This window comes from Asterias rubens, chromosome 22 (assembly GCF_902459465.1).
Source record: "Asterias rubens chromosome 22, eAstRub1.3, whole genome shotgun sequence".
In the NCBI taxonomy this organism is placed as follows: domain Eukaryota; kingdom Metazoa; phylum Echinodermata; class Asteroidea; order Forcipulatida; family Asteriidae; genus Asterias; species Asterias rubens.
The window spans coordinates 7,804,857-7,828,489 of record NC_047083.1 but is presented as its reverse complement, the minus strand read 5'-3'; the positions used below and the strand labels follow the sequence as shown (position 1 = coordinate 7,828,489).

Below are 23,633 nucleotides of genomic sequence, written 5' to 3'. Positions count from 1 at the left end.
AACAACAACAAACAAAATCCACCATTTTCGTTGTAATTTTTTTCCTGTCGGATAGTTTTGTGTTTACATCTCATGTTTACATTATTAAGGGCTCCAAATTAACATTCAGGCAAGTGATTTTACATTACATTGTAGTTTTTGTGGCCTGTCATGAATTGACAAGTCCGGCGTTCCTGTGTTTTTGCTCAAATATATTGATTTTTTTTCAGCATGGTAAATATCTTTCAATTCTGTTTAGTATTGAAGAATACGCACTTACCCATAATCCTAATATGAGATGAATCTTCCCTTTGTGCTTGTTCAAATATTAAACCGGTACTAACATAAACATGGGCTACGTGTAGCTGTGTGAGCTAAGGATGCATGAAAACAGGGAGTACTGTACGCACGCACACAAGCCAACATTCCCTGCTTACCGTAATAATAAATACACTTGACGTAAGCAAGGATTTCCCTGTTTCCGTAAGCGCCGATTCGTTGCTTTAAACAGAGCCATGAAAGTGAGCCCTGTAACTGTCATCTTCCAAAATTACAAAGTATGACAAAATTGGCACATTCAAAAAAACACCCAGACAAACAGTAGCAAATGATTTGTAAACAACAAGGCCCGATACGTCATGGAGGCAACGGAGGTGATTGCCTTTGTGCCCCCTGGTCATTGCCTTGGTAAGTTGGTGCCCTTGAAATGCTGAAATTTGCATTCTCCTCATATGGTGCCCTTCACAATGCCTTTACAAAGGAGAAAATGCCGAAGGTGCCCTTGCCCTTTAAAAAACATACAGGCCTGCACAATAATGAGCAAATTCGTCAGAGGCACTCTAGTCGACCATTGGTTGATTTTGCCTGGTTGCCTACATAGATGCATTCAATACATCCTGGGTACCAGGCAAAGTCAACCAATGGTCGACTACATGTACAGTGCCTCACTCAAACTTGCTCAATAGTGATCATTGATGAAAAAAATGGCTTCGCTGTTCCCTACAGCACATCGCACAGGAATAAATCAATTTACCTAGTACCAGCGTAATTACAACCTCATGGCTATTTCCAATATTGTACAAAGCAATGAATCGACCAACGGTGGGCATGATCAATGACAAGGTAATGCACCCCTTGGGGTATGTCCATGCCTCATGTTCCCATGAGTGGTGTACGTGAACGATTTTCTTGTATTAAATAATAGTGATAGCAAGTGGCTACTCGAAAATCATCATTTGCTACTCAATGTGTACAACCAATGTCATTCCAAATATTTTGCTATAATAATAATACAAACTTATCAAGCACACTTTCTAGTAAAAGAATTACTCAAGGCGCTAGAGAAAAGATATCACAAAATGCTCTCTGAAAATAACATCAATACAGTATTGTAATTGTTAATAACTTAGTATTGGTAAGCAGAAGTTTCTTGATGTGAGTCTGAAATGTGTTGAGAGAACGAGTGTTTCTGATGTCGATGGGTAGCTTGTTCCATAAGACTGAGTGCAATGTGAGAAAATGCCCGGTCGTCATAGTGGGGGTATGAGTTTTAGGTACAACGAGTCGGGTTGATATAGTTGGGTGCCAAGCCATGAAGCTATGCAAAAATACTTACAGGATCGTTCCCTGCATGTACACGTGTACTGATATCTTTGTACACTGTAACACGTCACATGATTGGTTCTCAACCAATACATTCACAATCTACCATGGAAATGGTAGATCAAGTAAACTTGTATTGATGCTAATACATTAGAGGTGTTTTACAAATCTACATGAAACGTACACTCAATTCAATTCAATATTGTATTAACCATTTTACAAAGTACATAAAAATTTCTTTTCACGGTGTGAAAAGATTCCATAAAAATATCAACAAATAAATAATGACCTCTAACATCTCGACCCTAGCTGCCTAGCATAGTCGTAATAATTTATGAATGTTGGACATGTACAGTGTATGTTCCATACTAACATATTTTGCACAATGTAATTATGTACTGTAACACAGTGGATAGTGAACATTTATTTAATACCGGTACTCGTCATCGAACCGTTCGTTGCTATGGCAACAATGATGTCATTGAAGGCTATCATTTTTTTTTGAGGTGTAGAACAGCTGTGCCCTGCTGGATAGTCACAAGATCCTCGTCACGTACTCAATTGGGGTATAGTTTTACCTTGATTGGATCTATATTCTCGCAATGAGTAGCGGTCCCCAATTGGGACACATCTCTGTGATGATAACACAATACCCTGCTATGCCCTGGCCCTGCCCCAATTGGGACAAATCTGTGATGATAACACTATACCCTGCAATGCTCCGGCCCTGCCCCAATTGGGACAATTCTGTGATGATAACACAATACCGTGCAATGCCCAGGCCCTGCCCCAATTGGGACAATTCTGTGATGATAACACAATACCGTGCAATGCCCAGGCCCTGCCCGAATAGACCTTTATCATGCTGCCTCCATCTTGGTCACGTTCCTTGTATCGAATAACAATAACGAATGCTGATAATCAGTATGCAAATAGGAACCAGACTATTTTGTTCTCTCAGCCTCGAAATGGTTACATTGATATCAATGGGGAAATTTCAAGATGTTAACACAATACCCTGCGATGCCTTGGCCCTGGCCTTATTTGGACAACTCTGTGATGATGACATTATACCCTGCGATGCCTTGGCCCTGCCCTAATTTGGGCAACTCTGTGATGATAACATTATACCCTGCGATGCCTTGGCCCTGGCCTTATTTGGACAACTCTGTGATGATGACATTATACCCTGCGATGCCTTGGCCCTGCCCTAATTTGGGCAACTCTGTGATGATGACATTATACCCTGCGATGCCTTGGCCCTGCCCTAATTTGGGCAACTCTGTGATGATAACATAATACCCTGCGATGCCTTGGCCCTGCCCTAATTTGGGCAACTCTGTGATGGTGACATTATACCCTGCGATGCCTTGGCCCTGCCCTAATTTGGGCAACTCTGTGATGATAACATAATACCCTGCGATGCCTTGGCCCTGCCCTAATTTGGGCAACTCTGTGATGGTGACATACCCTGCGATGCCTTGGCCCTGCGGCTGCCCTAATTTGGGCAACTCTGTGATGATAACATAATACCCTGCGATGCCTTGGCCCTGCCCTAATTTGGGCAACTCTGTGATGGTAACATAATACCCTGCGATGCCCAAGCTCTGCCCCAATTGAGACAACTATGTGATGATAACATAATACCCTGCGATGCCCCGGCCCTGCCCCAATAGGGACAAATCTGTGATGATAACACTATACCCTGCAATGCTTCGGCCCTGCCCCAATTGGGACAATTCTGTGATGATAACACAATACCGTGCGATGCCCCAGGCCCTGCCCCAATTGGGACAATTCTGTAATGATAACACAATACCCTGCGATGCCCCAGCCCTGTCAGATTGACACGGCTGCCCTACCGGTCTACAGCCAGTACATCGACTGTCTGGAAACAAGGATAACTCTTAAAAATTTTGATTTCACACTTTTTCTTATTATACTTTTCAGACAGTTAGACAAACAAAAAATTACAAATATTATTTTTTTACTTCATTTTTGTTTGTTTACACTGTAAAACTGCAGTATTTTTGTGCACAAGCCTACATATAGAAAGTGTTTTCTAACAGGAGATTTAGAGTCCACTGCCTAGGGGGCAACATATGCATAAAATAACAAACCTGTGAAAATTTGAGCTCAATTGGTCATCGAGGTTGCGAGATAACTATGAAAGAAAAAACACCCTTGTCACGCGAAGTTGTGTGCTTTCAGATGCTTGATTTCGAGACATCAAATTCTAAATCTGATGTCTCGAAATCAAATCCATGGAAAATTACTTCTTTCTCGAAAACTACTTCACTTCAGGAGGAGCTGTTTCTCATAATGTTTTATACTATCAACAGCTGCCCATTACTCGTTCCCAAGTAGGTTTTTATGCTAACAATTATTTTGAGTAATTACCAATATTGTCCAGTGCCTTTAAAGGGTTTAACCTGTTTTTGCAAAAAAATTAACATGTTAATTAACTTTAAAAATGTTTTTGATCTACTGGCTGCAGACCATTGGGGCAGCAGTGGATTAAGCCATGATATGGCTGACAATTTGTTCTCACCTATGCTACATGCATGTATCCCAAATGGGGTCTACTTTTACTTTGAAAAATTATTGGGATTGTATTCTCTCATTGAAGACACACACAAATATCAGCAGTCCCAAATTCTGACAACTTTCAGGGGTCACGCATTACACCATGCTATGGCTGACAATTTGTTGTCACCTAAACTATCCCAATTGGGGTATACTTTTACCTTGATTGGGTTTGTATTCTCCCAATGAGGGTATCAGCAGTCCCCAATTGGTTCAATTATCAGATGGTCATGAATACATTACGCAATGATATGGCTGACAATAATTGTCACCTAAACTATCCCAATTGGGGTATACTTTTACCTTGATTGGGTTTGTATTCTCCCAATGAGGGTATCAGCAGTCCCCAATTGGTTCAATTATCAGATGGTCAGGAATACATTACGCAATGATATGGCTGACAATAATTGTCACCTAAACTATCCCAATTGGGGTATTTTACCCGATGGAACAAAGTTCTCCTTGGGTCACAAATGTACAACTGACAGATGGGGCAGGGTTGTATGTAAATGAGGGATGCAGTACTCCTTTGTATCACACATCATTAGCCAATAAAAAACTAAAAAACAATGAAAAGCAAGCACTATTCTGTGTATTATCAATCAATACTAGTGACGTTAATCATTCTGTGTTATTTAACATGTTTAAATACGGATCCTCAACTTGTATGAAAAAATCACTGTATCCCCACAGTTATTGAAATGAAACGGGCAGCTAAAAAATCCTGATTTATTTGTAAACAATTTTCGAAAATGAGGTGTACTGGCCTCTCACTAGTGCAGGTCTGCACCCTTTGGGCCTACGAGTTACCAGAAGAGGCGTTTAGTGGCCTAGCGGTCAAGAGCCCTGGACTCGAGCTCTGGTGTTTCTTATCAGCAGAGTGTGGGTTCGGGTTCCAGTCGTGACACATGTGTCCTTTAAAAGCAAGACACAAAACCATGATGCTTCGTTCTTTGGATGGGACGTAAAGCTGTTGGTCCTGTGTGTTGTGTAACGCACAAAAAAGAACCCAGTGCACTTATCGAAAGAGAAGGGGTTCACCCGGTGTTCCTTGTTTGATTGGCAGCATATTGCCCCACAGCACCTAGTTAACCCAACATTTGTGCTTAGTGAAGGCATAGGTCTCATAACTCCAACTTAGTCCCACATACTGTACCTTGCAGGAAAATACTGAATGTTTAATGTGCCTTGAGCGTCAACTGAGTGACGGATTTGAGTGCTATAACAAAGCCAATAGTTGTATTTCCCTTAAAAGCCACGGGAAATTGTACCCTCTTCTGGTCACTCACAGGCTCTCAGGTTGCGTACTGTGTAGTGTGAATAGTGACCTCATTGCCAGAATGATTTATTATTCTCAAGCTAATTAGAATACAGTTTGTAATTTGTAAGTAGCCAGCATGTTCATTTGTATACACTTAGTACACAAGCCTCGCGCCTTATACTTCACAACAAAGGCGATTGCCTCCTTACCCCCATGGTCAATGCCTAGTTTGCGCCCTTGAAATGCTCAATGTAGAAATTTACAATTTCCTCATAAGGTTCCCTTTAGTTTTACCAAGGAGAATTATATGCGTTGGCGCCCTTGCCCTTTCAAAAATGAAGCATACAGGCCTGGTAGCACATGCACTCCTGCATACTTAGTACTCATGACTCTAGCCCAAGTGCTATTCACACGACATACATTTAGCTGGGGTCCCTTGCTTAACTTTAGCACGGTTGTAAAATGTAGCAAATGTGACAATGTTTTGCAACAGTTGTTCTTTCACACAATGAACATTTTGTAAAATGTGTACAACCATGCTACAATTTAGCATGGGACCCTTGCTAAAGTGCTTTCATCTGAAAGGGGCTTAATAGGCCATGAATAAGTACCCCTTTAATATGATGATGACTTTCAAATCAGAAATAACAACACCTCTCTAATTGCATGAAGCTAAACCTTGATCAGAGACAACGGCAATTAAGCTGATCAAGTTATAAACGTAAAACGGAGCATGTGTGTTTGTTTGAGACAGCGTTGCTGTCATTATGTCGGCTTTGCTTAGTGCCGTCTGGCAATTTCCCTTCTTGGCACCTTCCACTCCTCTTGAGTCAGAGCCTGAGCTGCTGTAAGTTGGTTGTGTTGTGTAGAAGGTTGCCTACTAGGCCTGGGCGAATTAGTAAAATTTACCACTCGACTAATTGCGCCTCAAATAGTCCTGACTTTGACACTAGTGGCGACTAATTTTTTAATTATTTTTTATTACCCATACACCGATGTGTGTAAGCACTGTATACTCAGTACTTCCCCGAGTCCTGTGAAAAAATATCACAGGCATTTTACTAGGTGGGATTCGAACCCACGACCCTTGCAATTCTAGAGCAGTGTCTTACCAACTAGACTACCGAGATTGCCCGGTAGCTTGAGGCAGTTCGAATCCTATGTTTTGCCAGCGGGTACCGCAACGATATAATTTCAAATTCCCAAGATGCTTTGCGGCATCATGTTTGCCACAAGCGTGATAGTAAAATTTGTGCTGAAAGGATTGAAGGATTGTGTCACTGATGTCTGATTGTGTTTCGTAAGTAAATTATGATGTGAATAGTTGTGAGCGACACAATTGGATCACCAAACAGGTAGTCACGATTATTTTTGTGGTAGTCACGACTATTATTGTAGTAGTAGCGGCGGGACAACTAATCGAGTATTATCGCATGATCTAACGGCGGTTTGAATTCTATGGTCTGACAATTTGAAAATACTTTTTCTTTAAAACCCATGTCTATTGAGCCTTGAAAAATCAATGTTCTAATTCCTTTTGATTTATTCATTCTGGATTTCGCCCACACATGGTTTGCACTCAGTCATGTCAGTACAGTAATAAATGTGACCACATTAAGTTAATGATGCTTAAACCTGATTGTACACGATCTATAGGTTAGTGTCACTTGGGTAGGGGTGGTTTTTCCCTACAATATAGTGTACCTTCAGGCCTATATGCTTCGGTTTTTAAAGGGCAAGGGCACCAAGTCATGTTTTCCCGGGTAAAGGGCACCCGATGAGGGAATTGTAAGTTTCTACTGTAGCATTTCAAGGGCACCTAGGCAATGATCGAGGGGCATCGAGGCAATCGCCTTCATTGCCTCTTGTGAAGTATCGGGCCCGAATGTACTTTTTTGCAGCATTGTGGCCCAGGGCACTTGTCTGAACAGAGTTCATGAAAGTGCGATGTAGTCAACTACTGCAGGTACATTAGGAAGGTGTGCCTGTGCAATTCCTAATTCACATTACATGTATGTACGTATACTAGGAGACGCTAACACAGGGACCAGGTGTTAGACCATTGCCCAATTTCTTTAGATCTTTATTTATAAGCACAAAAATAAGTAGCTTAAAGGCAGTGGACTTAGTTGGTAATTACTCAAAATAAATATCATCATAAAACCTTACTTGGTAACGAGTAATGGGGAGAGCTGAGGTTGATGGTATAAAACATTGTGAGTAACAGCTCTCTCTGAAGTTAGACCTAGTTTTCGGGAAAGAAGTAATTTTCCATGAATTTAATTTTGAGACCTCCCATCCAACGTACCTGTAATAGCATTTAGCAGCCATGGTTCGTGACAGATTGTGGTCGGTGCGCCTAACACAGTACAGAGACGCTTGTTTAATTGCCCCAAGCATATCCCTTCCAATTATTTCCAGCGGATATTGTGAATGTCTGTAGTTGTAAAGTTGTCTAGTTTGAACACAAAGAATAAAGGACATGAGACATTTTACCAATTAATTAAAAGCCCTTAGGCTTAACAAGGTGTAGGGTTCATCAATGTGAAGTTGCCAATGCACTGGACTGAGCTCTCAAAAAGTACAGTTTGGGTTTGAGTATGTAATTAAACCATGCAGGTAACATTTATCAAAGACAGGTACCTGCACTTTACGTGACCCAACACTGTGAAATAACAAACCTGTCCGAGAATTTAAGCTCAACTGGTCATGGGAGTCGTAACAAAAATCGGTGTAAACAACCCATCACTATCTTGACTGTTTTCATGAGACACTTTTTTTGCGTGGAAATATCAGGAAAATATTTCATGGAAGTTTGCCTGCTATGAGAATCTGCTCCCCCTTCCCCCTCCCCCTCCACCCTCTGCAGATTTGTGTAAATGCCTAACTGTTGCCGCGCTCACCTGGGCCCAATGGGAGACTTTCTGGGACGATAGAGGGCAGCAGACTTACCGGGTAAATCCATTGTTCTCAGAATTATGCGCATGTTCAGAACTACGTAAACAATGGAAATTTACCCGGTATGTCTGCTGCCGCCTAGCGTTGGAAAGTCTCCTATTTCATAGAGCTGCTTAAACGACCGATTATGTGCTTACTCTTCGTTTTCCATTTCATAGTGCTGCTAACTGGAATCGCAAGCAAGGTGAGCTACCCTTCCGGTGCTGAGGCCTGATAATAAATGACATCACAATGCGTAATCCATGGTGGACACCTAATTTTCTTGCTATACATGTACCTGTGAAAAACAATTACACCTTAAAAAATTGTTCTTCTAAAGTAAGCACGAAAATTAGCTTACAAATCGTTTAGCAGCTCTATGAAATTGGGTCCTGATTGTTGGGGTAAATTCGTTAATGTATAAGCCCTAGTGTCACATAAAATGCGCAGGTATCATGGTGATTGACTCCCAAGATGGCGAAACCAAGATTATTGTGATGATGATATACAGATGAAATGGTTACAAATGCCAGGTCAAACACCTAAGGACCAGTCAGATTTCCCTCCAAGTGATCCAGCTGGCTGGTTTAGTTTTGAAAATATCCCTGTTTCTTGAATTATGCAGTTGTGAAGAAGCTAATGGACTAGTGAAATGACAAGCTAACTGGTCCTGCATGCCAGTCACTAAACAAGTTTGTGGCAAACCCTTAAAGGCAATGGACACTATTGGTAATTACTCAAAATAATTATTATCATAAAACCTTTCTTGATTACGAGTAATGGGGAGAGGTTGATAGTATAAAACATTGTGAGAAACAGCTCCCTCTGAAGTGACATAGTTTTCGAGAAAGAAGTAATTTTTCACGAATTTGATTTCGAGACCTCAGATTTAGAATTTGAGGTCTCAAAATCAAGCATCTGAAAGCACACAACTTCGTGTGACCATGGTGCGACAATGGTGTTTTTTCTTTCATTAATATCTCGCAACTTGGACGACCTATTGAGCTCAAATTTTCACATGTTTGTTATTTTATGAGTATGTTGTGATACACCAACTGTGAAGACTAGTCTTTGACAATTACCAATAGCTTCCAGTGTCTTTAATACCCAAATAGTTGTACTTACTTTTGTATCATGTGTTTTAACTACACGTACAAACTTTCTTTTTACATTAGTTATATTCATATAAAACATGTAGACATATTTGTATGCCTACATATTCAATACATTATAAATTAAGGCAATCAACTTCAAAATTAATTTCCTGTTCCACTAAATTTATTTTGAATAAATTTATTTTGCGCAAAACACGTAGACATATTTGTATGCCTACATATTCAACACATTATAAATTAAGGCAATCAACTTCAAAATTAATTTCCTGTTCCACTAAATTTATTTTGAATAAATTTATTTTGCGCACATTTTAATATGACTCTAATCATGGAGCTTAAACTGAAAAGGATAGCTGCATGCTCTTAAAATACAACGGTAACTTTATCTCATTACTGATGCATTAGGATGGCCTAATCCTATACATGCATTAATTAAGAAAAATTTGACTACCACTAGTAAATGGCCGTCTGTGTTTGATGACGAGGTAAAAGGAAAACTACGCAATTTCGAGGCATATTTGTGTGGATCATTGTATTCTACTTTTAAAACCTCTTTCTAACCATGCAGTTTATAACAATGGGTTACATAGACCAACACATCTGATCCAAGGCAACGTGTTCCTCTTGAAATACTCACAGTAGAAGTTTACAATTTTCTCAAAGGAGAAAATGATTTGTGTTTCGTGTCGCACAAAAATTACCCAAACCCTCTAGTTACATGTAGCATGGATCAGACAGTATGAACTGTTCTAAATTATACAGTAATACAAAAAAATGCTGTGGAATTGACAGTGAAATTCAATCGTCAAAAGACTAATTGCCCATACACAGCGACGAGCTATACACGTACACTGGTACAATGTAGAGTCTCACCAGCGGGATCATGCCTGTAACAGCGGTATGGTAAGCTTGGGCGATATCGATTTACTTTATTCACGATATATCACCGACAATATATCGCGATATTCTATATAATCGCGATTAATTAAATTTGACATCATCAGTCTTCAAACTCCAAGTGAAAGTTGTAGAAGAGACAGTCATAGCATAAGAGAGGTGTTCTAATGACCTATTCTTCTGGTTTTACTCCAAACCTATGGAGTGCAAGATGTCTCAGCTAGCAATATACATCGCGATATTGCGAGATTTAATCGATATTTAATCGATATTGCAATATATCGATATTTCGATTAAAACCAAATCCATCCGATATCAAAATCGTTTTCAAATTAATATCGCGATATACGATAATATCGTGATAATATCGCCCAAGCTTACCGTATGGTTTTACTCTGAATTCCACTGTGGACATTGCCAACCTCAGAAATTTAAACTGCACTTATTTTGTGCACATTACATACCAAGAGTAGCAAATGATGATTTTTGAGTAGCAATTTATTAATTTTGTTTAGCAATTTGCTCATACTACATTATGGAGGATGCTCACTGCTATTCAAAGGAAATCATGCCTGACACTTCACCCTCGCTCTCTTGTAAATTATTTTCAAACATTACTACATTTTACAACCATGCTGAAGTTAAAACCATTATACACTTTCGGTACAGAAAAAAAAGAAATAATTCACAGATTTACAAATAATTTACAGGGTGTACAGAAGGTAATGGTGAAAGACTTCTCTTGAAATATTGTTCCATGAAATGCTTTACTTTTTGAGAAAACATTAAAACAATATCAATTCTCGTTAGCGAGAATTACCGATTTATTTTAAACACATGTCATGACACGACGAAACGCTAATGGCTTTAAGCAAGGAACCCCAGTTAAATTTCTGTCATGTGAATAGGCTAGCACTGTGCGGTGGAATTTACAGTGAAATTCAATCATTAAAAGACTATTATATGTATGCCCATAAACAGCGACGAGAAATGTGTAGTATCCCACCAGAGGGACCATGCCACTAACAGCCATAATGGTTAATACTGGATCCCCCTGTGGACGTCGCCAACCTCCAAAATTCAAACTGCTCGGTTCTGTGCACACTGAATGGCAATATTGAGTACTGTAGTAACTATTGAATCTGATAGTGATAGTACATGTATGTACATGTATGTAGGATGCACGTAGCTGAATTCCTCTTTTTTCACTTGTGGCATCAAAACAAAACACCATTGGAGTTTTGTAATTTTCTCTTTTTTGTGTGAAGTTACAGTTGCATGCCTGATGCAATGGAATTCACATTGAAATTCAATCATTAAAAAGACTATGCCCATACACAGCGACCAGTCCCACCAGTAAGAGCCATATGGTTAATACTAGATCCCCCTGTGGACATTGCCAACCTCACATCATTGCATCACCTGGATATCTGTGCTTGACTAGGCAAACATAATATAGCAGGATGCAAGGTTGCTAGGAGACAGAGCGGAACTGAACCAGGGGGGGGGGGGGTTCGAAGGTTCCCTAGTGACGTCAATGGAGTGATGTGGAGTGTTGTGCTTGGGACTGGATCGAGTGACAATGGCATCTACATGTACAGTCCTCGGCATTGGATAATATTTTGGGATTTCTAAAGCTTGGTACGTTTGGAAAAAATATATATATATTAAAGATTTATGGCATTACTCTGCAATGTACATTAACTATTATGGGCATATCTTTCATCTTCCTTTAAAGGGAAGTATAATCACTGTTGGAATTAATGCCAATACATCTTTTGGTTAGAAGCCTTCAATAGAATAAACCATTTTGAGAAACATTTCAATTTGAAGTAATTTGGAAATGGAAAAAGGATCAGTTTTTATCGACCAAATTTTGAATCTGAAAAACGTTACTGCAGTTACGCTTCTCAGACACAATCTGGACCCCCAATTGTGCTATTTTGGCCTACACATGTAAGCACGCTGAATTGAAACAAAGACCTTGTATTGTTTACATATAGTTCAAGTGGTATGATTCTATCTATTGTGGAGCAATATGGAACATTTTAAAGGCACTGTACACGTTTGGTAATTGTCAAAGACCAGTCTTCTCACTTGGTGTATCTCATCATAACCATAAAATAACAAGCCTGTGAAAATTTGGGCTCAATTGTTATTGAAGTTGTGAGAAAATGATGGTAAGAAAAACTCCCTGGTTGGACGAATTTGTGTGCTTTCAGATAAAGAATAAAAGACTTCTAGCTAGAAGACTTTTATTATTTTGGTGAGAAATTACCTCTTTCTCAAAAACTACGTTACTTCAGAGGGAGCCGTTTCTCACAATGTTTTATACTATCAACAGCTCTCCAATGCTCGTTACCAAGTCAGTTTTTAAAATAATATTTGTTTTGAGTAATTACCAAACGTGTACTTCCCTTTAATTGGTTTTATTTTATGATTTTTAGTTAATGTAATTGAACGTGTACGTAGATCTAACACAAAAATAGTATGAATTTTTGTCTTCTGTTGTATACCTGCCGCAATTTGCATGCATCGGCCCACATTTCGCATGCAATGTCATACACATACAATTTATGTATCGGCATGCATTTTACACTGTGTGTTCACCTGCAATTCTCAAGTATTGGCTCTCAACCTGCAATTAAATGTATCGGCCGCAATTCACTCTTATTACCCTACAACTGGTACGTACGCATGTATGCCCGCGTTTCACGAGTATTGGCCCGAGGTGCTAGCTTATGTGCATGGGGATGAAGCCACCCGGTAATGGTTGATAGGGGACTGACTCGGTGGTTTCTCAGTGGACAAGTTTTGAGGTGTGCCCCCTTTCATCATATCAAAAGTTAATAAGAATTAGACAGTGCAATCTCCATAAAATATAAGATTTTTTTTATTTCTTCCATTAGGCTGTGTACAAATCGTGCCTGCAGGAAGTCCAGGCTCTGTGGCTGTTTCGTAAACATGTGATGTCACAGGTCACATTGTCTATAGATTGGGCTGCAGTCCCTACCTGATTACATGACATGTGGATTTTCCTTAAGTGGGGTTTGTCTAAAACTGAGCATTTCTTCTTGTTTTATATTCAACCTGTTATGGACCAATCCGGCCTGTCAATCAAACTGTACGCTTTCACCCATTTGACCAATCACAGCAATGATTGTGGTCGGACAAACCCGGTCATGCGTGCACGTATATTTGACACGCTCGGCAGAATCGTGCAGAATGTCATTGGGAGTGCTCGTACACGTGTCTTGCTCACGTGCGCGGTGGGCGGAACTTAGTGGAAAGCCGGAACGGTCCATTGTCGCTAATCGTGTTGTTGGATGCCGGCCTGATACTTCCCGGAGGCAACAAATGCGATTGCTTCCATGCCCCTTGGTCATTGCCTTGGTGCCCTTGAAATGCTCTGATCAGTAGAAATTTTCAATTTCCTCATAGAGTGCCCTTAACCAAGGAGAAATTGCCTTGCTGCCCTTGCCCTTTCAAAAACAAAGCATACATACAGAACACTTTTTTAAATAATAGGGGGAGGCCCACAAAGCAAAACTTTAACTCTTTCAGCATCAAGTTTAGCTTAGAAAAATAGAAAACACCAGTCATGCTTATGTGGCATACATATTTGTGGCGGGTAGCCGATATAAGCAGGTTTTCTGTTTACAATCTACTCAGCCTCATTTGAATTACTGTATGCCCAGGGGGTTCAGGGGAATTTTCCCCCGGTGAAGACCAAACCAACATGAGGAAACGCTGTACTACAGCGAACAAATTATTTACGTTTTAAAATTTTTTTTTTTTCATACACTCTACTCTGGCTTTACTGCTTCAGTGATCAATAGTTATTTCATTACAGAGTATGTTGTTTCTTCAAGATGCCGAAATTTGCAAGTCAAATAGACGCTTCGCTTCAGGGAGTCTCGTTAAAGGCTCAAAGGAGTACATTGGGAGCGTTCAATTATAGCAGGTGTTAAAACATGCAAAGACTATAAAGACTGTCAATTTGAGTCAACAGCGAAATATGATTAAGTGGGATGGACTGTAGGGAGAGTTCGTTGACCTGTTTACAAAAGTACTGAAGCGAGTGTAGGTTGTCCTATTTCGGGGCTATACTGGTGTTTTTGATCAGCAGGGTGTTGGTTCGAGTCCCGGTCTTGCACTTGTGTCCTTAAGGCAAGGCACTCACAACCATTGTTGGTTTGTCTCTCGGATGGGACATATTTGGTTCCTGTGTGTTGTGTTCTTTAATTTGTAAGTGGACACAAAATAACCCCACTCCTAAAGAGGTTTGCCCCCCTTTACAATCTCCGCCTGATTTGGTTTTTCGCTGCAGCACTAGGAGTATCCTTTAACTATGACGGACATGGCGCATTATAAATGCCCACCATTATTATCATACTTGACGATGATGGGTGATATACATTAAAGGGAAGGTACACGTTTGGTACTTACTCAAAACAAATATTAACTTAAAAACTGACTTGGTAACAAGCATTTAGGAGCTGTTGATAGTATAAAACATTGTGAGAAATGGCTCCCTCTGTAGTAGCGTAGATTTTGAGAAAGAGGTAATTTCTCACTTAAATATTAAAAGACTTCTAGCCAGAAGTCAAGGGCACCAAGACATTTTCTTCTTGGTATAGGGCACCCTATGATGAAATTGCAAATTTGTACTGTAGTATTTCAAGGGCACCAAGGTAATGAACAGGGGACACGGAGGTAATCGCCTTCGTTGCCTCCGTGAAGTATCAGGCCTGGTTTTATTTTTGTACTTTACACATTTAAAACACATTCACAAAATCAGAAAACACTCCAAGTTTGCTTCTTTTTTATTTCATTTTACAGGTGAGCTGCACTATGCCTGCTTTTGAAGAATGAACAAGACTTGCAGACTTTGAGACATCAAACAGTCATCAGTTTTTGGTAAATTTGAATATTTTGCGATTGTTTTAATTTTGTATAACATTACATGTCCCAATGTGCTGTACATTAGTGCCTTGGGCCCAATTTCATGGCTCTGCTTACCGTGAGCACAGACTCAGCGCTTACGGAAGCAGGGAATTCTGTGCTTACGGCAAGCGTATTTCACGGGTTAGCGGCGAATTTTGGCTTCTGCGCTTGCGTACTTCACATTACTAGGTATTCTACGCTTACAAGGCTAGCGCAGAAATTCAGCGCTTGCACGTAAGCGGGTAATCGTGATTGTAAGCGCGGAATTCGGGGGTAAGCAGAGCCATGAAATTGGGCCCTGGTCATTAGGCCTGTCATCTTTATCAGCTCCCTGGTGAGTATACAGCCCCAGGCTGCCAGGGCGTTGTGAAGGCTTTTTCAACCACAAATATTTCAAAATTTAGGTCCAGAATGCCCCACAGTTTTGGAAAGGAAAAAAGACTGGGAGAACCCTGCCGATTATATCAATATAATTCTGCTCTGCACTTGACTTTTGTTTAAATTTTGGATGACAGTTTTGCTTAAATCCATGGGGGAGGAGGAGGGGGCATGTATTATCAGGACTGATACTTCACGCCTCCATGCCCCTGGTCATTGCCTTGGTGCCCTTGAAATGCTCCAGTAGAAATTTACAATTTCCTCATAGGGTGCCCTTACCAAGGAAAAAATGCCTTGGTGCCCTTGCCCTTTCAAAAACAAAGCATACAGGCCTGAATAGTATTAAAGACAGTTGACACTTTTGGATTGTCAAAGACCAGTCTTCTTACTTGATGTCACATCTCAAAAAATGCATAAAATAACAAACCTGTGAAAACTTGAGCTCAATTGTCATTGAAGTTGCGAGATAATAATGAAAAGAAAAAAAACACTCTTGTCCCACGAAGTTGTGTGCTTTCAGATGCTTCAATTCGTGACCTCAAATTCTAAATTTGAGATCTCAAAATCAAATTCGTAGAAAATTACTTCCTTCTTAAAAACTACGTCACTTCAGAGGGAGCCGTTTCTCACAATGTTTTATACTATCAATTTCTCTCCATCATAATTATTTTGAGTAATTACCAATAGTGTCCACTGCCTTTAATTAAAATAAGGTGTGAACAAGAGACGTAAATAATAACCCTTGATCTCCTACCCTTGCTGTTTTGCTTCTGATCGTGAACATGACGAATGTAACATATAAATCCTCACTGGTAATTGAGACGATGAGACGAGGATAAATGTACGAAGTACAGACGTGTGAATCAATTTGGTTTGCAATGTTCTTGTTGAAGGCCAGAACTCTTTAATTGAATTTGAGCATGATTATGTTATACAGTCGACTCTCTTTTATTATAATATTATCCATTGGACTCACTGGTCAAATTACCTCTTTATGACAGGAATGTTTAGAGGATTTGAGGCATTGCATGGTGAAGTATCATTATATATTTGGTTTGCGGCAACACCATGTGTGTATCTACTTGCCAGGTAGAGTTTGTTCTTAGAGAACTGTCTTGCTTAACTCTACTACCGCAGAGTAGATTATTCGGGGTTCGGGAGACTTCTCAGTTCTGAGAAGAACTGTCCTGCTTATTAACTATTGCCTGGGCGGATGGTATTGAAATAGGCTGGGACTACTACATTAACTTATAGGATTGTAATTAACTGTACTACCGCGGAGTCAGTTCTTTTCAGAACTGAGAAGTCTCCCGAACCTCGAACATCTACTCCGCGGTAGTAGAATAAAGCAAGACAGTTCTCTAAGAACAAACTCTACCTAGCAAGTAGATACACACATGGTGTTACCGCAAACTAAACAGGAATGTTGTTAGAAGAGGACTGCAAAACAAAGAAGCGAAGCAGAAATGAGATTTGGGACTTCAGCATGTACTCTGTATATAAGCAGAAGCTCTTTTTTCTGGTCATTGACAATTACCAAAATTACAACTAAAATTTGTGTTAATGCTTGCAGAGTGTCATTTGTATCTCAGTTTTTTCTTACAAAGTTTTCTACATTTTGGCGTTCTTCTTCCAGGAATCCACTTCAGATCACCATGATGAAGCCCAAACCAAGCTAGCGCATATTCAGTCCCTCGTTCTCAATTATCCAACAAATTCTGTAAGTATAACATCACAATTATCATGTTCGGTAGTCTAGTTGGTAAGACACTGCTCTAGAATTGCAAGGGTCGTGGGTTCGAATCCCACCCGAGTAGCATGCCTGTGATATTTTTTCACAGGACTCGGGAAAGTACTGAGTATACAGTGCTAACACACATCGGTGTATGGGTAAAAACCAAAATTAATATTCTTTATCCCCGATGCAAATTTGACATCTATTATGTTCATGTAAGCTGAACCCTGAGCCCTATCACAGACTCCTTTCATGATTAGTACTACAGAACCCCCAACCCCATTAAAGGGTTTGTCGAGTGTACCGTATAGAACCGCCACAAAAAGTGGCTTACTGTACAGGTACGTGGACAATTGTGCAGTATTGGATGAATTTCCACCATAACATTACGCTATAAAGTGATTGCAGACCCTTCATGATCCACCCCCCCCTGCATTATGCAAAAGAACCCTGCATCAAAATGCCGTACAAGTAGGACCCAAATACACTCACATGATTTATTTGTAAGGTTTCATACATTAACTTTTCAATGTTGAGAGTAGCCGTATACAGAACCGCCACACACATTCCTTGTGCAGTGGCCTTACTATGTATACCGTCTCCGCCGTGCTGCATAAATTCATGGGAAATCAATACCCGACGAGTGAAGAGTTCCGGTTGATGGGGAATTGCAGACGAGTGCCCGACGCTGTTCCCCGCTGCTCCATGATTGTACTTCTTGGTGCTTGCGGCATGCTGCTATCACGGGCGAAAAATCGGCAATCCCTTGACGAGTTTGACCGTGGGGGCTTTTTAGCTTAAAGAGCTCCCGGCTCTCTCTCCGGTTTAAAGGGGGAGGTTGTTTTATTTATATTACTCGTTGAACCTGTAAACAGTGGACAGTAAATTTTCTTTCTCCGTGTACATGTATGCACTATTGGTATTGGGCGAGAGTGGTCACTTAAACTACAGCTTGCAATGCATGTATGCACCTTCCTTTGCAATCTGAGTGTGTCGCATGACTGAGGTACTTAATTAAAGGCACTGGACAATATTGGTTATTACTCAAAATAATTATAGCATAAAAACTGACTTGGTAACGAGCAATGGAGAGCTGTTGACAGTATAAAACATTGTGAGAAACGGCTCCCTCTGAATTAATAAAGTTTCAGGGCTGTGCTTCGTTTTTGAAAGGGCAAGGGCACCAAGGCAATTTCTCTTTGGCAAAGGGCACCTTATGAGGAAATTGTAAATTTCTACTGGAGCATTTCAAGGGCACCAAGGCAATGACAAGGGGCAACGGAGGCAATCGCCTCCGTTGCCTCCGTGAAGTATCAGGCCTGAAGTTTTTGAGAAAGAGGTAATTTCTCACTCAAAAGTTAAAAGACTTCAGGCCTGAGTCCCTTTTTTTGGTATCTCAGAGAGCGCACAAATTTGTGCAACAAGGGTGTTTTTTCTTCTTGTCATTAGTTGCAATCTTGATTTTGATTGGTGCCATTTGAGCTCCTGCTGTGTGGACAGCAAGCCTAGTATACTTATAACAACCCCCGAGTAGATCTTGGTCATATGATTGGAGGATTGTAGATCACACCGTAATACACCAGTATACACACTGCCCGATGCGCACAAAACATTTTTTACAAAATTTGCAAAAGAAACAGTGTCACATTGTCTTAATCACTCGGCCACGACCATGTCGGTTTTAAACGGCCATTTAAGAACTTGTCGCCTACTCTTTTATTCCCTTAATCAAACCATACCATTACTTTCGTCATAAACCATGCCTTTTAGTCCTATTCACGAATGAAAATAGCCGTTCAGTAACTGTACTAAGTGCCAAGTGCCAAGCTTTTACAAATGTTTGTTCACAGACGTGGCTGCACAAGCTCGGCTTCCAAACGCAGAGCAAGTAAAATTGTCTCGTCTGTACATATTACTGTATGGAGTGTAAACACAGAATGTGTACACAGCGCCAAGATGCAAGCCAATCGCAAAGAGCCTTTCTTGTGTGAGCTACGACATTATTATAAAATTGAGAATAGCACTACTGCACTGACACTATAGTAGTTTTATCAATTGATGCAAAATTTACAGCCATGCTATTCTTCCCACTTTTTCAGATTATAAATATCCTTATTAATTAGACCTGCAAAGTCTAATTACAGCCAACACCAAATGTGCATACGTATTAATGTTTATGGTGCTGTAATAGTGGCTTCTTAGGTACATGTACATGTAGCGCTCATATCCAAAGGTGTCCAGTGCCTTTAAAGCCATTGGACACTTTCGGAACAGAAACAAAATATTATAGTGCAAAGTTACTTCTTTCTCAAAAACTACATTACTTCAGAGGGAGCCATTTCTCACAATGTTTTGTACTATCAACAGCTATCCATTGCTCAATACCAAGTAAGTTTTTATGCTAATATTTATTTTACTATTACCAATAGTTCCAGCAAAGATTATAGAGCGCCGCAAGGCGCAAGATGCGGAACTCGGGCTGAAATGTGAAATCCCACTGGATGCCATTTCGGCAAGTAATAATAATAATAATAATGGAGTCTTATATAGCGCCGGTATCCGCCACAAAAAGGCGCTCATGGCGCTCGCTCAAGATACAAAATAAACAGTTCAAAAGAAAGGAACAGAAAAGTTTGTAGAGAGATGAGGTCATTGTTTAACTGCAAAGAGGTGGGTTTTGAGGACAGTTTTGAAAGAAGATGTTGTATTTGCAGTCCTGATGTGGTAGGGAAGACTATTCCACACCTTCCCCGCAGTAACCAAGAAAGCACGTGCTCCCCATGTGTTCTTTGCCATATGTTCTACGAGGAGACGTTGATCGGCTGATCTTAGGTTACTGCGGAAAGGTGCATACTGAGTGATGAGATCTGAGATGTAGGATGGCGCCATGTTGTGCGATGATTTGAAGACCAGGAGACCGAGTTTGAAGACTGGAAGCCAATGGAGTTGCTTTAGGATAGGGAAGTAACTCTCAGTGCGGTTCAGTGCAGACAATGACCATTCCTATCAATGGGAAACAAAACATTCACTTGCTGAAATGGCGCCCATGCGTATTTCACATTTCAACAATAGATAAAGCTTCAGTTCCGCATCTTGCACCTTGCGGCGCTCTATAATCTTTGGTTATCAGTGCCTTTAACCATTGAACCATATGTCATGGTCGAGCGGTTAACAGCACCGGATTCAAACACTGGTGTTTGATCAGCACGGTGTGGGTTCGGATCCCGGTCGTGACACTTGCTACATATAATTGGGGAGGTAGTGCTATCTGCTCTACCGGCCAAGCTTCGGACTGATGATACCCAAGCCTACATTCATATGGACTGTACAAGGGGTAATCCTGTTTCAGCCCTAGCATGCCTAGGAGTAGGTGGCAATGGCCTCTGGAAAAAATAATTGTAGCCCACACCTTGAAGTGGCCTTCAGGCCTTGTGTGTCAGGCAACTTGCGTAAAAAAAAATTTAAAAACGTATTCTGGCCGTAAAGAACCCCATGCTTGATGTCCTTGCCAAGTAGTCACAGACAATGCTCGGTCACCATAGTGGTAAAGGAAACCTTCAACAGCTAAGGTACGCAATAGACCCTTCCCATGAAATATGTAAATTGCACAAAGTGCGTACGTACTAATGTTTTGGTTGGCAAAATGAGGTCACATCGCGCTGTTTTGTACACGGCTAGTGGGTGCGTGACGCAGATGCAATTGCGCGTCTGCTTAGTGCACAACTCTATGGTGTTTGCCAACCAACAGGGTCTGTACGCATGTGTGTGAATGTAATTAGCATATTTCATGGGAAGGGTCCATAAATTTAGACCATTAGGCTCTGCATTAGCTGTATCTGTGCAAACAATCAGCAGGTTTTTCTTCGACTCACGGGTCGTGTTTAGATTTTTCCTTTACGGTTACCTAGCAGCGCGGTATTAGATGGCTATCCTGATTTCAGATATCGCTCGCTGACTACAGATCGCTAATGATACTGTCAAATTATGTTTGTGTCATGTGTCAGATTTAGAGAGGTTAGAATTAATCTAGCAGGGAATGATTTCATTTCAGGTAATGCTCAGAGTAGCAAATGATGACATTTAAAGGCAGTGTACACTACTGGTAAAATTACTCAAAATAGTTATTGGCATAAAACCTTACTTGGTATTGAGTAATGGAGAGCTGTTGATAAAATAAAACTGAGAATTGGCTCCCTCTGAAGTAACGTAGTTTTTGAGGTCTCAAAATCAAGCATCTGAAAGCACACAAGTGTAACAAGGGTGTTTTTCTTTCATTATTATCTTGCAACTTCGTTGACCAATTGAGACCAAATTTACACAGGTTTGTTATTCTATGCATATGTTGAGAACTTGAGATACACCAAGTGAGAAGACTGGTCTTTGACAAAAAAAATTTCCAATAGTGTCCAGTGTCTTTAAGTAGCAACTTACATATTTTGCGTAGCATTTTGCTCTGCTATACAAGAGAAACTGTTCACTCTCTAGCGACAGAAAATACTATATAACTCAAACCACTGTGAATACATGACATCCTGTCTTTTATTTTTTAGAGACCTCGAGGGGAGCTATAAACTGCTCGATTTCGTTAAATTATTGAGGAGAGCTCTTGGCACTTCTTTGGACTTCACACACATTTTAGTGTGTGCCAAGCTTCACACTTTTTGGTTCCGAGGAGCGCATTAGTCTCAAAAATTGAACTGAAAACACAACCTGACTGTTTGTGATGTTTAATTCAAAGGGACACGTTGCCTTCAGATTTGGGAACTTTGGAATATGAAAGCGTTTGTCATTAAATTATTATTATATATGTCTTGAAGTTGTTTACTTTTTTAATTATTTTTTAGGGCCTAATGTTTTTTTTTCATCTAAATTGCATGGCAAATGTCAAATTTACATGTTGATGAATGTACCATAAGTCCAATCTGCTTTCAATGTCATTTATAATGAAAAGTTTTAATAAAAAAAATATGGAAATAGCTGTTACAAACTGCTTATCAACCAAAAGGTGCTACATGTAGTCTATTATGCACAAAATATGTCTTGAGATTTTGTCTCTGATAGCAGTCTTTCTCGAAAGCTAAAATGATAACACTTACACACAATTTTAAACATGTACATGAAAACTGGTGTAACAGATACAGTCCAGTGGAAAGAAATGGAAAGAGCTCTGAGCGTGACAGACAGAAAAAGGAAAGGATGAAACTCGAAGTGCATCGGGGAATAACTATTTGTTTTTGGAGTTTTTTAAATCTTAATGTGAATTTTTTTTGCGTTTTTGATAATATATCCCTGAAAATCCGTTTTGGGTTATACATCTTTGTACCAAAATGTTTAATTTAAAATTTCACTCAATCAGTTTCTTGATATTCACTAATGTTTGTCTGGAAATACCAATTGCATTTATACAATGAAAATGAGATACAGGTGCTGCATTTGAACATCAGGTGGTTCCACATACGGTGGTTTATGACTTGATATTCAATAATGTTTGTCCGGAAATAATAATAATAATAATAATTAAAACTTATAAAGCGCCATCTATCTAAGACTAAACTTATTCCGAGGCGCAAAAAACAAACAAAGAGAGTAACAAAACAAAAACAAAAATACAAATTACGAAGCTTGGAAAGAAATAAAGGTACGTTGAATAGAAATGTTGAATTACATAAATGTGTTGGCAAAAATAAATGACAGACAGAAAGTCAATCATAAGAAATTTTGAATATAGGTGGGTTTTTAGCAGAGTTTTGAAAATGTCCAGAGACGTTGTAGCTCGAATATGTAAAGGAAGAGAGTTCCAGAGTGTGGGTGCAGATACAGAAAAAGCACGAACGCCGTTGGAAGTGTTTGTTTTAGGGACAGTTAAATAAAGTTGGTTTGTAGAGTGAAGATTGCGAGTAGGTGTATATGGTGAGAGAATTTCTTTGAGATATGGAGGAGCCCTTCCATTCATAGCACTGGAGCCCTTCCATTAATTCCTTTCATTCCTATCACTCGCAGAAATAGATTTCAGAATGAAGACATGATCATAATATACAGGCGCTGCATTCCACCTGACCGGTTCCACATCCCGATGAACGACTGTGTTAGTACTTTGCACTTCACTTGTATTTGTCCACCTTGTGATTTATTAAGTTCTTGGTTGCCTTGACGCCTAAATCATCTTCAATCATGGCCAGATGTCTTGACGTTTACC

The 23,633-nt window shown here is 39.9% G+C and overlaps 1 protein-coding gene across 3 annotated transcripts in view; it reads left to right on the top strand.

The window, feature by feature from the left end:
* Window positions 1-23,633, top strand: part of LOC117305472 (tyrosine-protein phosphatase non-receptor type 5-like) — a 45,435-nt gene that overhangs the window by 4,428 nt on the left and 17,374 nt on the right. For all 3 annotated transcript variants that reach the window (XM_033790343.1, XM_033790341.1, XM_033790342.1), the window contains exons 2-3: window positions 15,220-15,297; window positions 17,339-17,422. The gene's annotated coding sequence lies outside the window, so the exon portion shown is untranslated. The remainder of the gene's footprint in view (window positions 1-15,219; window positions 15,298-17,338; window positions 17,423-23,633) is intronic.